Consider the following 16,298-nt stretch of genomic DNA (forward strand, 5'->3'; position numbering starts at 1 on the left):
GATAACTGATAGATAAAAATTTAAAAATTGTATGTATCTTTTAAAGCAATGCTTTAAAACATGTATTATATAATGTTATTTATGTTATTTTATTTTGGTGCTGTGGTTCAAATTCAGAACTTTTTAAATGCTAGACAAACTCTTTATCACTATCAGATTCTGTTGTCTAATGCTTATATAAGAATACTCATATTTATCTCCTCAAATTGTATTATTTATGGTGAATTTATTTAATTAATAAGTTAATTAATCCTGACTCCTTTGAGTCAGGGTTTTACTGTGTACCCATATTGGCCTTGAACTGTGATCCTTCTGCCTCAGCCTCCTGAATATAGAAACTGAAGATATGTTAAAGCCACACCAGGCTTTCACAGTTCTTTTTATGAGGATGCTGCATTTAGGTCTGTGTGCTGTTTATACACAGGCGTGGCCCGTGGGCCTGTGTCCGGTATGCATGGGCCTGTGCCCGGTATGCGGCACTGGGCGAGGACAATGCTGGGCTCCCGCTCTGTCACTCCCTGTATCTGTCCCCTGAGACAGGGTGTCTCGCATGCAGGTTTGACGTTGATGCTAGGTCCCCATGCTCCAGCTGGCTCCTCTGCCTCCACTGGTTCTTGTTTTGTTTTGTTTTTTCATTGCTTTTTTTAAATTATGAAAGTGGTAAAATCCCAAATAATATGAAGATTAAACATGACAGTTAAAAGATAGCCTTAGGATATAAGAAAACGCCATTGCGTACTGTTGTACATAGGCAGCCCTAAATCGTCTTTATGCAGATAGAACTAAAGAGGTGGAAGAAGGTGTTGATGTGCATTTGGCTGGTGGTGTTTGTGTTAGTGTAGCTGAGTTGGAACTGATTGTCCCAGGATGGCTTCTACAGCACAGTTTTAGGTGTTACAGAACGTTTACGGGCGCAGTGAAGTAGCAGCTGTGGCTGTGAACAGGAATGGGGTACAAGAGCAGGCACTGTGGGACACTGCTGTCACTGACCCTGTTGGCCTGCTCTGTTGACCTCTGGCCCATAGCTTCTCCACTCCCATCTTTTCCCTTCAGTGTCTCTAGAGTCTGAGTCAAGTGTGTGTAGCACTATGCTGAGGGCTTTAGATCAAGGGTGTGTTCTGTGACTTGGCATCATGCTAAGAAACCATTGCCCAATATGAGCTCAAAATAGACTTATATGTATTTTATAGTCTTAACTCTAATACTTAGGTCTCTACTACATTGTGAGTTGAGTTTTGTGTATGGTTTGGGCTTGTGGCCTACCTTTATTCTTTTTTAAGTCTAGTGTGTGTGTGTGTGTGTGTGTGTGTGTGTGTGTGTGTGTGTGAGAGAGAGAGAGAGAGAGAGAGAGAGAGAGAGAGAGAGAGAGAGAGAGAGTGTGCTAGGGCCACCTTATGCATATGGAGGTCTGAGGCTTCCAAGGATCAAAGGTAGGTAGCCAAGCTGTGCCATGTGATGTGATAGCTAGCTAATCTTGGTTGTCACTTTGACATGGCTAGGAAGAAGCTCAGTTGAGGAATTGCCTCCCTCAGATTGGCCTGAGGCAGGAGGGCGCAGCCCACTGCAAGATAACTTCCTGTCCTGAGGAAGTTGGCCTGGGCAGTGTTAGAAATGTGAGCCTGGGAGCAAGCCAGCGAGTGGTGTCCCTTTATGGCCTCTGTTTCAGTTCCTGCCTTAGCTGCTCTTAATGGTGCGCTATATGTCAGATGAAATAAGCCCTTGCCCCCAAGTTGGTTGGTTTTAGTGTTTTTTTCACAACAGAAAACAAACTAGAATGCACAGCAAGCATAACCACCTTCTGAGCCAGCCCGATTACCCCTAATTTTATTCTTTGTCATGTAAATATCCAGTTTTCTAATGTCCTTACTGGAAAAACTCTTGCTCTACACTGAGCATCCCTGGCATTCTTGTCAATAGGCAGGTGACCATGAGCATGAGGTTTATTTCTGTGTTCTGAGTTCTGGCCCACTGTCACTGTGTATCCTTGCATGTGCACTACACGGTTTGTAGCCTTGTAGTAAGTCTAGAAAGCATTGGCAGCTTTCATTTCCTGCTTTTTCTGCATTGTTTTGGCTGCTATAGGACCCCTCCCCTCCCTTCCCCTCCCCTCCGCTCCCCTCCCTTCTCCTCTACTCCCCTCTCCTCCCCTCCCCTCTCCTTCCCTCCCGTCCCCCATCCCCTTCCCCCCTTCCTTCCCCTCCCCTTGCTTCCCCTCCCCCTCCCCTCCCTCCCCTCCCCTCTCTTCTCCTCCCCCTCCCCTCCCCTCCCCTTTCCTTCCCTCCCCTCCCCTCTCTTCCCCTCCCCCTCCCCTCCCTTCCCCTTCCCCTCCCTCACCTCCCCTCCCTCTCCTCCCTTCCTCCCCTCCCCTCCCCTCCTTCCCCATGTGCTGGGACTAAAGGCATTTCTCCCTGGCAGACCCCTTTTGTTTGTGTGTGTGCATGTGTAGGTGTGTGCAAGCACTTGTGGATATGGAAATGAAAAGAGGGCATGGACCCTGTAGAACTGGCTTACAATGTGGCTGCTGGGATCTTATATTGGTCCGTCTGATTGGACATCAAACATTCTTAACCACCAGCCATCTCTCCAGCCCTGGTATGTCGGTGTGAATTCCAGAATCAACTTGTACATTTCTGCAAGAAATCAGAGAGGGATTACATTGGATTCTGTAATTTGGGGAGGTTTGTCATTTTAACAATTTATTAATTTAAAATCAGTATATATTTAATTTAAAACTCCTTTTAGCCCTTTGTTCTAGGCTTAAATCAATTCTGATTATGTTTTGACAGTACACCTCATTCTATACAGTTAATTTGGAATATTGTAAGGGATGAAAAATGATGTGTGAAGGTTTAAGTGCCTTTAGTGATGTAAAGATTTTGTTTTTATGATAGTGGTTGCCTATTTGTTACTTTTGTTTATTCCTATGTTTATGTGTGGGTGTATTGTCTCTTTAAGTGTTGGCCAGTGTGGACATATCTGTGGAGACCACAGCTCCGCCTTAGGTCTCGGTCCTTGAACTGTCACCTGTTCTTGAGACAGAGTCTCTTCCTGGGGCTTTGCTAGGCTTGGCTGAGGGGCCAGCGAAATCCAGAGGTCTGGGTGTCTCCTCTGGAACCCTGGACGTGGCATTTTATGTGGGTGCTGGGTCAAATTCAGGTCCTCGTGCTTGTGGGGCAAGTATTTCACTGAATGATCGGTCTCCCCAGTTCCTCCGCTGTTACTTAACTCCCCACCCCAGCATGAATCCAGAGTCTTGCATGTAGCACCTACCACTGAGCTGCACCCCCAGCCTTGCCAGTATTTTGTAATTGCATGTTGCATTGATCAGCTTCAACACAGTTTCATAAATTGTGTGTTTGGCTTATATTTTCTAATATGTTGTTGAAAGGAAGCAGCAAAACAGAAGCTAGCCATTCATTTCATTTCACCTGAGACCTTGTTGCCGGAAAGCCGGACTTTCTTCAGGTGCTTATAGAGATGATTGTTAGTTATTGCTGTGTTGCTGTGGCTAGCATATTAATATGATTAATCTGGAAGGAGGAAAAGTTTAGTTTGGTTCCTGGTTTTAGAAAGGCTCCGTTCATCATGGTCTTGAAGGAATAGCAGGACAGCTTGGTTGATGGTGGCGGGAGCCTGTGGCCACTGATAGCAGAGAATAAGGTCGGTAGAGCCTAGAGCAGGGGCCAGAGGCAGCCTTGGCCACAGCCCACACTTGGTAGTTCACTGTCACCCGTGGACACTACTGCTTCAAGGTGCCACAGCTTCCCTGGGTTGTGCTACCAACTGGGGACCACATAACACAATAAGGTAGCGTAATAACATAATATATTGAATGCTTGGGCCATGAAACATTCCTCTGTGTTGACTTCTAGTTGATTTAAAAATCTTTTTGGAAGTGTGGCTAGAGAGCTAGCTCAGCGGTCAAGTATATATTCTGCTCTTCCCGAGGACCTGAGTCAGATTCCTAGAACCCACATCAGACCCAGAGCCACCTGTAACTTCAGTTATAGGTGTCTGACACCTTTGCCCTCTGTGGCATCTCCAAAAACCCTCACACAGACACATCATTAAAAATAATTTTAAAAATTGGCAGTAAAACTCATTTATTTTGTTAAAAAGTTTCCCAAATTATAGATGGGTTAGCTGCTCTCCAGATCCCATCCTTCCTGAAGACTACTTGATAGTTGCTGGGGAGAGAGAATCTCTGTTTCTTGAGGATGTGGCTGTGGTAGGTTTCCTTATCCTGGTGGGTGGTCCCACCCCCATGCATATGTGGGGAGCACTAATTGGACAGAAGTTGGGAGGAGGGCGTGTTGAGAATGCGGGAGCTGAGGGGAAGAGGTGAGCCTAGGGTGGTAATGATCGTATTTCATACATGGTTGAACTTCTCAAGAGCAAATACAAATTTTGAAAAGCTTTCCAGATTCTGAAGTTTATGGAAGTGTTCTGATAATGCTAATAGTCTGGGAACTTACTTCAAAACTCCCCTGAAGTTCAGGATCAGTTTGTCAACCTGTTAATGGAGTGGAGATATTACCTCCTTCCCATTACAGTGTCTTGTTTCCATTTCATAGATCACAAACGTTGGGTTTCAGTTTCATGTAAGTGCTAAAAATAAGAGAAAGCAGCAAGTGGACACAGGAAATGCAGTTTCATATGTAAGTCAAAGGGGTGCGAACTCATTGCTCAGAGGTGCTCACTCGCGTTACAGGCAAGAGTTTGCGCACCGTTCCCAGCTGCGCCTTAGCTTCGATCCCGGCTTGTTATGCTGCACACGGGTTCCTTAGAAACAATGCTGTTTGTTGGTATTGAGCAGATCCACAGCTTCCTTGTCGCAGCGACAATAAAGGCAACTTGGAAAGAAAAGAGCACTTCCAAAGTAAGCATTCCCTGTAGCCGGAGCAGAGGCTTGATGAAATGTTAATGATGAATCAATATGACTCTAATCACAACCTTCTGCCTTCTGCTTGTAAATCGGAATACAGAGAAATCGATCAAATAAGATTTAATATGTAACTACAGCAAGAAGGGTCCCGTTTGTGCCATTTTTATTAGGAAGTTTGCTGTTCCAAATCTCTAAATCCCCACCTCAATTATTTCTCAGCCCGGCTTTCATCACACACAACCCTGTGAGAAGCAGAATCCGTGATGTGGTTCAGCTTCCCTTAGGAGTGTGGGCGCCGTGACCCAACTGCACTTTTCTTGAATCTTATGCTCGGAGTTTGGTTTATGTTACTTTTAGAAATGGGAGAACACGGAAAATTCTTTGCATCCAAAAGCAACCACCCCCCCCCACCCATGAATGAAGCGCATGCGCAGTGACGCGGATGTGCCCGCCTGGAGAAACCTCCAGGAGAAGGTTACCTTGCTTTGTACATGCCATTCTGACAGCTTCTCACAGCACTTCACCACATGTGGCCTAGGGAGCACCCTAGGGGGATGGTCAGCTGCCTCTGCGGCTGCTTGCAACTGAAGGTCTTTGGAGATGGTAGGGGCTCTGCCAGGTAACCCCCAGATGGCTCTAGTAGACACGTATACACAGACGGGTTATTTTGAGAGTGGAAAAAATACTCATGCATTGGCTTTTCTGTCAAAGGATATTGCATGAGTGTTGCAGCCTGCTCTTAAAGGCTTATGCTGCTGGAGAGTCTTGTTGCTAAAAACACTTTACAGTAAGTAAGGTCTCCCTCCTCTGGTAACTAAAGTCTGCTTGCTGGACCTGCTGTGTGAACCAGTCCATTCAGGCTTTTTCTGGAGTAGTTAAGGTTTCCACGAGATGATTGGCTTGGCTAAGTGCACTGAGGACTTGTATGTTTCTCAGACACAAAGCTCACAGTACATGCTGGTGTGTGCTGTGTTTTGCCTGGTGGGGGGTGGGTGTAAGCTGGTGTGTTTATCCTGTTAGTATCGTAAAATGAATATAACGTGACTCACCAGTTATGAGCACTTGCTATTCTTGTAGAGGTATTCATTCCCAACACCTATAGTAGGCTGCTCACAATCATCTGTAACTCCAGCTCCAGGTGATCTGATACCCTTCTCTGGCCTTTGAGGGAACCTGAATGCGTACATATGTATGAACACATAAATAAAAACTAAATGAGCATATGATGTTCATTATGACCCTTAAGAACCTCTGTGTGTGGTGGCGTGCACCTTAAAGCCCAGCATGAGAGAGGCAGAGGGAGGTGGGTCTCTGTGAGTTGGAAGCCAGCCAGTGCTACATAGGGAGGCCCTGCCTCAAAATAAGTAAGTAAAGAAAATAAATGAAATAAAAAGGAAAACAAAACAACAAAGACTCTTGAGCAAGGTAATAGAAGAGTTAAAAACATCTTTTAAAGATTTATTTTGCTTTATATATATGTGTGTTTGTGTATGTGTATGTATGTATGTATGTATGTATGTATGTAAGTATATATGTATGCATGTATGTATGTATGTATGTTCACTCATTCATATCTGCACCTACAGAGCTCAGAAGAGTGTTAGATGGTCTAGAGTTGCACTTAGAATAGCTCTGAGCCACCAAGTGGGTGTTGGGAAAAGAACCCAGGTTCTCTGAAAGTACAGCAGCTACTCTTAACCACTGACCCATCTTTCCAGCTCCCAGTTAAAACCTCTTGAAAATAATTTTATATTTTGAATTATTCATGATAGACACTGACAGTAGTCATAGCTATATATGAACCATCCTGTACATTTAAAATTTTTTTTGAGTTAGGATCTCGCTTGAAAGCCAGGCTGCCTTAAACTCCTGATTTCCCTGTCCCAGGCTCCAGCGTGCTGGGTTCCAGGCACACACCACAAACCGGCTTCCCACAGTTGTAGTCTTTTTCTGCCTCCTACTCAGTTGTGTAACTGAGTCTTAGGGCCCTGGTCCTGGACTGGACAGTAGGATGTCCTCTCCTGGGCCCCGGGCAGCACAGTGGTTGAGTCAGAGGGAACTCAACAAATCATCACATTGTATAATGCAGGGTAATAAAGTTGTATGGTAGTTGGCATTCTTGTTAAATGATAGCTTAGCTACCCTTGCTACCAAAAAAGAAACAAAAAAAAAATTAACTATGTAAGGTGAGAGATATGTAAACTTGTTCACAATTGTAACCAGCAGCAGTGTACTCATATACATACATGCATACATACATACATTGATGTTATGGAATAGGCATAGTAAAATGGTTACAATTGTGAACAAGTTTACATATTTCTCACCTTACATAGTTAATTTTTTTTGTTTCTTTTTTGGTAGCAAGGGTAGCTAAGCTATCATTTAACAAGAATGCCAACCACCATACAACTTTATTACCCTGCATTATACAATGTGATGATTTGTTGAGTGAAAGCAAGAGTCTTGTAGAGAACTTGGCACACACTTTCAAGTTCCTAATGGTGGGGGCGTAGTGACAGGGCAATCTAGGTGAGGGGAGACTGCAGGCTAGAGGATCTGCCTCATCTGGTTAGCCACCTGGTTTTCACTTTTGACATTCTGCACAGAAGGGCAGCAGTGATCTTAGTTGTGCCTTCTAGATCATTGCCTGGCAGCTGTCTGGGTGTGGAAAGCATGGCGCACTAGAGGTCACCAGAGCCAGAGGAGGGCCCCTGGGGGCAGACAGTGAACTCGAAAGGCCGAAGAGGACTCAGCAGAGAGACTGTTTTCCAGAAGAGCTTCAGCACATTTGTTGACTGATACGTGTTGAGTGCCTGCTAGATTCTCCAGCAGAGCTTCCTGATCTAATGCAGTGCACACCATTCATCTTCTCAGCTGTCGTAGCCACCTCAGGCCCAGTGCACAGGAGGAGGAGGAGGCGGCGGCAGGCGACAGGGCTCACCCTGACTTGGCATCCCTGCGTGGTTATTCACTTATGGGACACGTGACTGTGCTGAGGACCTGACGGATGTGATGAAGGGTTCTTGCTGATGTCCCGTCTGACCCTTGCAGGTTCTGCATCTCGAAAATTCTCCTTTTTCTAATACAGTGTTCTTTAGTGCAGATGGCATTGATTTATGGTTCCAATGTCATCTTTCATTGATCATGCTGTTTAGTTAATATACAAGAGGGAAGGGAAGATGTGTTAGTTTTGGGTTTTGGAAATGTATCAGTTAATGGAAGAGAATTAGACTGAGCTCTATAGTAACATGATGTTCAGACATTATGATCAAGTTGGGGGAGCTATTTTGAGCTGTGAGTGTGTGATTTTGCCATTAAGTTGAAAATAGGAAAATAGAGTCCTTCTTTCTAAGCACAGCAGCATTACAGTTAAGTTTAGCTATGTATGTGTGAGCCTGAGATGTGTTAGAGGCAACTCATTTTTAGGACAGTATCAACTTGTGACTGTGGCCTTTCCTCCTAGTGCCCATCTTCCAATTGGCTAGATTACGGGTCTTGGAAAGGTAATGATGTCTGGATCACTGATTTGCCTTGTCTGTGACTGTGTGATTTCTTATATCTGTGTGTGCTATATATAGCTGGTCCCATGACAGGTGCTAGGAAGCAGAATAAAAACTGTTGATTCTATTTCTGAGTAGCACATAACATAAATCACTGGATTCATTTCTTGAATGACCTGGGACTCTCTTTTTGAGGACTTGTCATATGGGGATCATCAATTTTCAAATTATAGATGAAGGTGAGAACTGTGACTTTTACACACATACACATACACACACACACACACACACACACACACACGCACACGCACGCACATACACACACATACGCGCACACACACACACACGTGCGCGCGCGCGTACACACACACACACACACATGCACACGTACACACACACACACACACACAGAGTCATGCACTATTTGATTTTGGAGCTTCTGCTTTTCATCCGGACAGGCAGGCTTGCCTGCTGCCCTATCCCAGTTCTTCCAGGGATGAAATAATGCAGTCCTTACCCAGGACCCAGCCTTGCACCTCACACACAGACTGTAATAAATGCTATTTCTGGTTTCATGCCACATAAATTGCTGTGTGACACATTTTTACAGCTTTGGTACAAGAATACAGAGAAATTAAACTCAAAAAAGTTGAGCGAGTTGCTGAAGATTTCTTAGCTTTGTGTGGACGATAAAACACCGTGGAGGATGATGGATGGAGCCAGCCTTCCTGTGTACTGCTGGGAGCGCTGCAGAGATTTCTGCTTTTTATGTTCTGTATAAAATGGCAGAAGTAGAGATGAGAAGGTATAGGACTCGGGTAATAGGCATTTGGACCAGGTGTCCCTCTGACCTGTTCCTGCCTGTGCCACATTCAACCTGCAGGCCCAGCACAACCTGGACATTGTATACCCGGCCCCAGCCCCAGCCCAGCGAGCCTGCCTGGCTAGCCCGCTTGCACCCTCTTCAGGCCTAACCCTGTTTGTACATCCTGTAGATCAATCCAGTCTGGTAAACCCAGCCTGCACCATCCTCAGCCTCAGGCTTGGCCCGGGACTTTCATAGTGTGTGCCAGTCCAGTCCCCTGTGTCCACCTGACTTTGTCCGTCCTGCACCATGTCTGACCCACATGGCCAACACTGCTCACTCCACCTGTGCTCTGGTCAGCCTGGTGAGCCTGCCTGACCCTAACCCTCTTGCTCCTTCCCCGTCCCCATATCCAGCCCGAGACCTGCAGCCTGAGTCCTGGCCCAGCTCACTTTGTCCACATCAGGCATATAACCAATGAAAGAAGCCCACATGCTCAGGTTTCATTAAAAATAACCAGTATAAAAGGTCAAGGGAGTACCCCTCTCCCCCTCCCCAACCAATCCTGTGGAAGCATTCTCCGGTGAGAATGACGTAGATGAATCCTAAGGAGGAGGGAAAATAACACTTAAGGATCTTTGAAAAAGCCATAGGGAACCATACTATTTTATATTTCCCTAAAGTCATGCTCAATATGTGCGTGCATGCATGTGGGTGTATGTATGTGTGTGTGCATTAAATGAAGTTGTGCTATTTGGGTGATGGGCCCTTATAAGAACCATAGGCTGTGTAACAAAACTCTAGTACCAGGCATGAGAAATCTTGTGAGTAGTTGGTCAGGAGAGTGCAAGTAACTCCTCAGCAGTGTAGGGTGTGGCTGTCAGTCTTGCTTGCCTCCAGATCAAAGTTAAGACAGTTGCAAAAGATACTATACACGGCAGACACAAGACCTGGAGGAATTGAACTGCAGCTGACCCAAAAGCCTCCTCTCTGAGGCTAGCTATTACAGTACCAGAAGATATGCAAGCCACCAAGGAAAGGAAACAATAAAACTGTCCTCCGGAGCTGTGATGCCTACGAACTGGAACAGCGGCCAGCCTGGCAAGCTGTCTCTAATTTTAGCAGTGACCAACAGCTGGACTTGAGGCCCACGAGGGAAATCTCCTGGTTCTGGAAAGGCTGCCAGGTGCACAAGGCTGGTGAGGTCGTGGATCTTAGAGGAGAACTCACCGCCACCACTCTCCAGCCGGTATGATTCCTATCTACATTCTAACTTCTTATCCTGGAATCTACAGAGAGCGTTACTGTCCCCCTCATCAAAGACACCCCCCCCCCCCAGCAGATAGATAGCTGGTCAATGTAGAGGACAGCCGGCTGGAATGCCCAGCCCCAACTGATAATACACAGCACAACCATTACACTCAAGGCTATCAGGAAGCAGCAGGGGATGGGGTGGGAAGCCAGTAAGAGACAGCAGAGCAGAGTCTGCAGCAAGACTGTCTTCTAGATATGACGGCGAGGCTGGACTCAAAATCTTACCAGTAAGGCTGCCGAAACAATGACAGCACCAGTTGACATGTCTAATATCAGTGGGGGAGATCTCACAAAGTTCCACTACAGGCAACTAATGGCTGTGGGGGGGGGAGGGAGAGCCAGCCTTTTCCAGGGATGAGCCTCTTAATAGGTTAGTTTTCAACACACACACATGCACGAGAAGGCACACATATGCACACACAACACACACACACACACACACACACACACCAAGCAGACAACTCCATACAAAGGAAAAGAAGCCATGAATTTGAGATGGAATTGGGGGAGGTGTAAGAGAGTGGAGAGGGGGTGATGATATAAACATAGCACATGCATATTAAATAAAAACCAAAAAGTAGATCTTTTTGAGTTTCTTTAAAATGAGAAAAGCATGTTATAGAGCTTACTGTTTCTATTTTAGAGAACATCATGTTCCCCTCTCCCGATATATAGAACCTGTTACTTGGCAAAAGAGACTGGGCAGATAAGATTGGAGTTATTGAGAGCTAGGGGTTCCTAAGACATCACGGGGAGCTCAGTGCAATCCTAAGCATCTTACACCAAGACGGAAGGGAAGCAGCAGGGTCCAAGAACCCGGAGCATGCCAAGCTGCTGGTTTAAAGGTGGAGAGAGGAGCTGCGAACCAGGGAGGCAGGTGACACTTGCGTGCTTCAGAAAGCTGCCTGCCTGATAGCTTCACTCCAGCTGAGGAGGTCCCTTCCTATAAATCCTTCCAAGATACACTGTCCCAGTTTACCGTTATGTATATGATGGTGTGTTATAGAAACAGTAGTTACTGGCATAGTGTGTCTCACCTTCAGGGTTATTCGTTCAGAGGAACCTACAGACTGATGAGTAGGACTTCCATTCACACAGCTCACGACTCACTAGGGCCCGCCGCCAATATGATGATTTCTGTTTACTTGGTGATGCTGTTTAGCGTGCAGTCTGGGTTACCAGTGGGCAGTGTTGGCTTTTTAAGAGAGAGACTAGTACCCGCGGAGATTTTCTTATGGTGCTTATAGGGTGGCTGTATACGTGAGGGAGCCATTTAAAGTAGAAAGGTTTGCTAAAAAACTCTGTCACAATATGAGAGACATAAGTAGGATTTCCAAATTGCTGTTCACCAACAGATGCAGTTCCATATGGAACCAGAAGATGGCAGACTTGACACACAAATGAGTTGTAGAGGTTTTCTTCATTTTAAATAGTGGTATAGAAAGGTATGTTAGCTATGAATTGAAGCCCACTTTCCAAAGAGAGTTTGGAAAATTCTGAAAAGAAAGAGGCATAAAATGCAAGCAAATGAACCGCTTTATAGGTTTCGGTGTTGCACTCTTTCCCATGCTCCTTGGAGCAGTCTGCCACAAGTTTGTAAAGTGCAACGCCGATTCTCCTCAGATATGGTCAGTCTCTGCGGCACATGTGGCATGTTCTTGGGTTCCTGTCGAATGTATCACAGAGCTGCCATTTGAAACCATCTGAGGAATTTACTGATTTAAAGTTAGCTGAGTCTCTTGAATGCTTGTAAGTATGGCAGACTTTGAGTGGAGATGATTTCCAGAAGTGGTGGTCACGAAGCCTGGGTTGGACCTGTGCCTCCTGGGCCTCTCCTGACAATGGCGATGTCATTGTCCCCAGTTGTCTTCTTACTGTGATGCTGAAGGTCACCAGCTCATTTACATACATGATGGGTTGTAGGTTTTTATTTTGTGTTTTATTATGCACCTCCCCCCCCCCCCCCCCCCAACCAACAGTAAGCTAACATTCAGAGAGGTTTTTATTTCAAAGAAAGAAAACTTAACAACTCTTGGTAACTGCATTTAGTATTTAACTGAAATTTAGTCTTAAGTTTTATCTTATTTCTGGTATTAATTCTAGTGAGCCCAGCATTCTGTTTTCTGTTTTAAGGTTGGAAAAAATGAGGCCTTTCTCTCTCTCTCTCTCTCTCTCTCTCTCTCTCTCTCTCTCTCTCTCTCTCACACACACACACACACACACACACACACCTCCCTATATCTCTGTCTCCTCTCTTATAGGCTATATTACCATATCTTGATCTTCCTGTCTCTATTCCTGAGTTTTAGGATCGTGGGTATGTACCATCATGCCTAGTTCTATACATATTCCCTTTATGGGAAACTACTGTTATCTTCTGAAACCTTCTCAGGACTAATGACAGTGTCACCATTTTCATGTCCTGGATTCATCCCATGTGTATGAGGAGATAGTACTCTACAGAACGCATGCACCAGGGGACCTGGGTACTGAGCTATTCTCATTTCTGTCACAGATCCACAGCACTCAGCCATGCTTTGTTCTTGTGCAGTGAAATGCTCTGTTGTCGCTCACATTGAAATTGAAGAAAAATGAAAAAAACAAAACAAAAAAAAAAAAAAAAAAACGGAAGGCACGGAGGAGCAGGTGGAGGTAGGCGAGTTGCCTTGCCCAGAAGTCAGACGCCATGCTGGGGCCTTTGTACCAGGCGGTGGCTAGGACTGCTTTTCATCTGAGAACCTTTTCCAAGTTTTCTGTTTGTTCTGTATTTTTAAGAAATAAAACTATAATCTAAGAGCATAAAGGGTTATGAAGCATGAGGTTCCATAAATATTTATGCCGCTCCTCAGAAGTGGACAGCTCCTATTTCCCGACATATTGGGGTCATATTCATTGTCGACCTCCTGAATTGAAAAGCATGAGACATTACGGTGCCCTTTTCTTTCTTTTCTCTTTCATTTATTTCTGTGTTTTTATTCTTTGGTGAGTTGTAGACATTGGGAGCTTGTCTTTAGGTTCCTGTTGATGTCAGTGGACTTCATTTTACATCTCTGTTTTCAGTCGGTTTCTGAAAGTTCACACTCTCATCCAAAGAAGCAATTTGTATGCAGTTTCAAGCCTCTTAGAATCTGTCTGAATTGCTCTGTTGTAGATCATTGCTAACTTAGAAAGAGACACTGTTTTCAAACCTAGCATTAATCTTGCATCTATGAGTGTATTTTAATTTGTCTCCTTTTTATTTTCTCCCTCACATAGAGTCTTTGGTCTACAGAACTTGTACATTGTAATTCCAAATAATTTAGAAAATATGGATAAGCAGGAAAAAAATTACCTGTAATCCTATTGCATTTTCCCTTATTCTTCATATGAATATAGGAATTATCTATTTTATAAAAAGATAATTAAGAAATAAGGGAATATCCATAAAGATATTTCTATGGAAATGTATAGCTTTTTGGTGCTTTTCTTCCTTCTTGGAATTTTGATTTCTTTTCTACAAAAACATAGAGTTTTTTTTTTCAGTTGGTTAATGAGTTTGATATTTATTTTCTCACCTCTCAAGGTGCTTATGGGTCAGTAGAAAATTTTTTTAAAAATTATGTTAATAAATAGTACTCAGGAGTTGGCTTAGTGGATAAGCTTGCTCGGTATGAAAGCAAGAGGATCTGAGTTCAAATCTCCAGCACCCATGTAAAACCAGACATGGCTGCATGTATCTGTAACCCCATTACTGGGAGACTGATGGAAATAACCCTGGACTCACAGGCCAGCCAGCCTCGCTGAAATGGCCCCCTCCAGGCTCTGTAGGAGACCCTGTCTCAAAGTGTAAACGTAATAAGCATTGGAGGAACTCACCACATACTGACTTCAGAACTCGGCATGCACATGCACACAGGTGCTTGTGTAGCTGTACACACACACACACACACACACACACACACACAGAGTAAATTAGTCAGGTTAAGAGTTTATTTGGGAATTAAAAATAATGAAGGACCTTTTTTGTGATAGAGAAGGTATAATAATGGGAAACTAAAAAAAATTTTTAGACTAAGAGGCTGGGAGGGATTGCTCAGTGGGTAAGAATAATTCCTGTGAAAGACAGAGGACCCATGGTCACATCCCCAACACCCACATAAAAGCCACGTAGGCCAATAACCCTGTTGGATGGTGCCAGAGACAGGAACATTTCAGAGTTTGCTGTCTGGATGCCTAGCTGAATCAGTGAACTTCGGTGGCAGAGAGGGGAGAGGGGAGGGGGAGAGGGGAGGGTAGAGGAGAGGAGAGAGGAGGACAGAGGAAGAGGGGAGAGGGGAGGGGAAGATACAGGGTAGAGGGGAGGGGAGAGGATAGGGGAGAGGGAGCATGCACCTGGGGGATAGGGAAGAAGAGAAGAGACAGACAGAGACAGACACTGACTGTCTAAACAACAAGAAAGACAACCACCACCACCCAGAACAATAAGATGAAAGTAATAGAAGCCGCAATGTCTCCTTTGGCCTCTTGCATGCACATTCATAGGTGAGTCACATGAGCTTGCCCAAACGTGTACATACACTACATGCACAGCATACCACACACAACCAATAAGCAGTATTTAATAGATACCAGAAAAACTTCTGCTTTCGAACAATTAAAGAAAATCCCTCATATGTATGTAATTTTATAAATATATATGTATATTCATTAGTCAGGAAACGAAAGTGGAACCATTAGGCACAGAGTGAAGCGGAGGGAGGTCAGGGGGGGAATGCTTGCAAGATTACTCAGAGTATCACAGTAGTGGGCTGAAGCCCCTCTAAATGGGTTTGTGGGCACGGCTATCACTGATGGTCACTGTTGTTACTGTCTCTGATCTGGAGTCTGAGGGCTAGAAATGCACGTGGAGGGCAGGGCACAGGGCCTCAACTCGGCCTGCCTGAGTGGGTGATACAGTGACGTCAGGAGCAGCATGGCTGAGATGCCTCTGCCAGGCTGCCCCTCTGCACTGACGCTGGACTGTGACGCCTCATCCGTGCATGCTGCTCCTCTGCACGACGATAAAGCTGTCTTAGCAGACCCACTGGGAGCTCGGCACAGAATGTAGACGTAGTTTCACATTAAAAACCGTGAATTTTTTATGCTGTATCCACACACATCCATAATATTAATATTTTGGCGTGTAACCAGGGTAGAAGAATTCATATTGGGATAGTTTACCTCCTCACACTGCCTGTTCCAGATCTGCATTGCATTGACAGTGTATTTAATTGTCCTGGTTCCTTTGTAGGTGCCCCAGGGCCTGGGTGGCCTCTGCCTTGTATACAGGCCAGTGCACTGTAAACCCAGACTGGCTCTCTCTGTGGCCCCTGTGGGAAGCCTCTCTCTGCAGCTGCCTGGATTCCTGATGCTAGGTTTCACTGACTAGATCTTGTCCTTCAGGAGGTGGTGCTCCTCAGGCCTCCATTCCTGGTCTTGATTCCTTTCTTGGCTTTTTCTCTGGGTGATGTGTTATTCTTCTAGTGCCAGCCTCATCTGACCTCTGGTGGCTTCCGTAGTTTGCGCCATGGTATTTTCCTTGTTTACTAACTGTATTAGGCTTCTCCAAGGAACAGAACTGATGGATGAACTAATATATACCTATGTATTAGTAAGGGATTTATTAGAGTAATTTACAGGCTACCGTCTGAGTAGTCTACAAAGCAAGTCTGAGGCTTTATTCTGTCTTTTACTTTGAACTTGACCCTTCTTCTCTAAGCCATGTTTATTTCCTGCCATCTTTCCTCAGGCTTTTGTCGCAGCCTTTTGGCTT

The 16,298-nt window shown here is 44.9% G+C and overlaps 1 protein-coding gene across 2 annotated transcripts in view; it reads left to right on the top strand.

Moving 5' to 3' along the window:
• Slc25a26 (solute carrier family 25 member 26) overlaps window positions 1–16,298 on the top strand; it is a 93,716-nt gene that overhangs the window by 9,385 nt on the left and 68,033 nt on the right. The window lies entirely within an intron of this gene.

This window comes from Apodemus sylvaticus, chromosome 2 (genome assembly GCF_947179515.1).
Source record: "Apodemus sylvaticus chromosome 2, mApoSyl1.1, whole genome shotgun sequence".
Classification (NCBI taxonomy): domain Eukaryota; kingdom Metazoa; phylum Chordata; class Mammalia; order Rodentia; family Muridae; genus Apodemus; species Apodemus sylvaticus.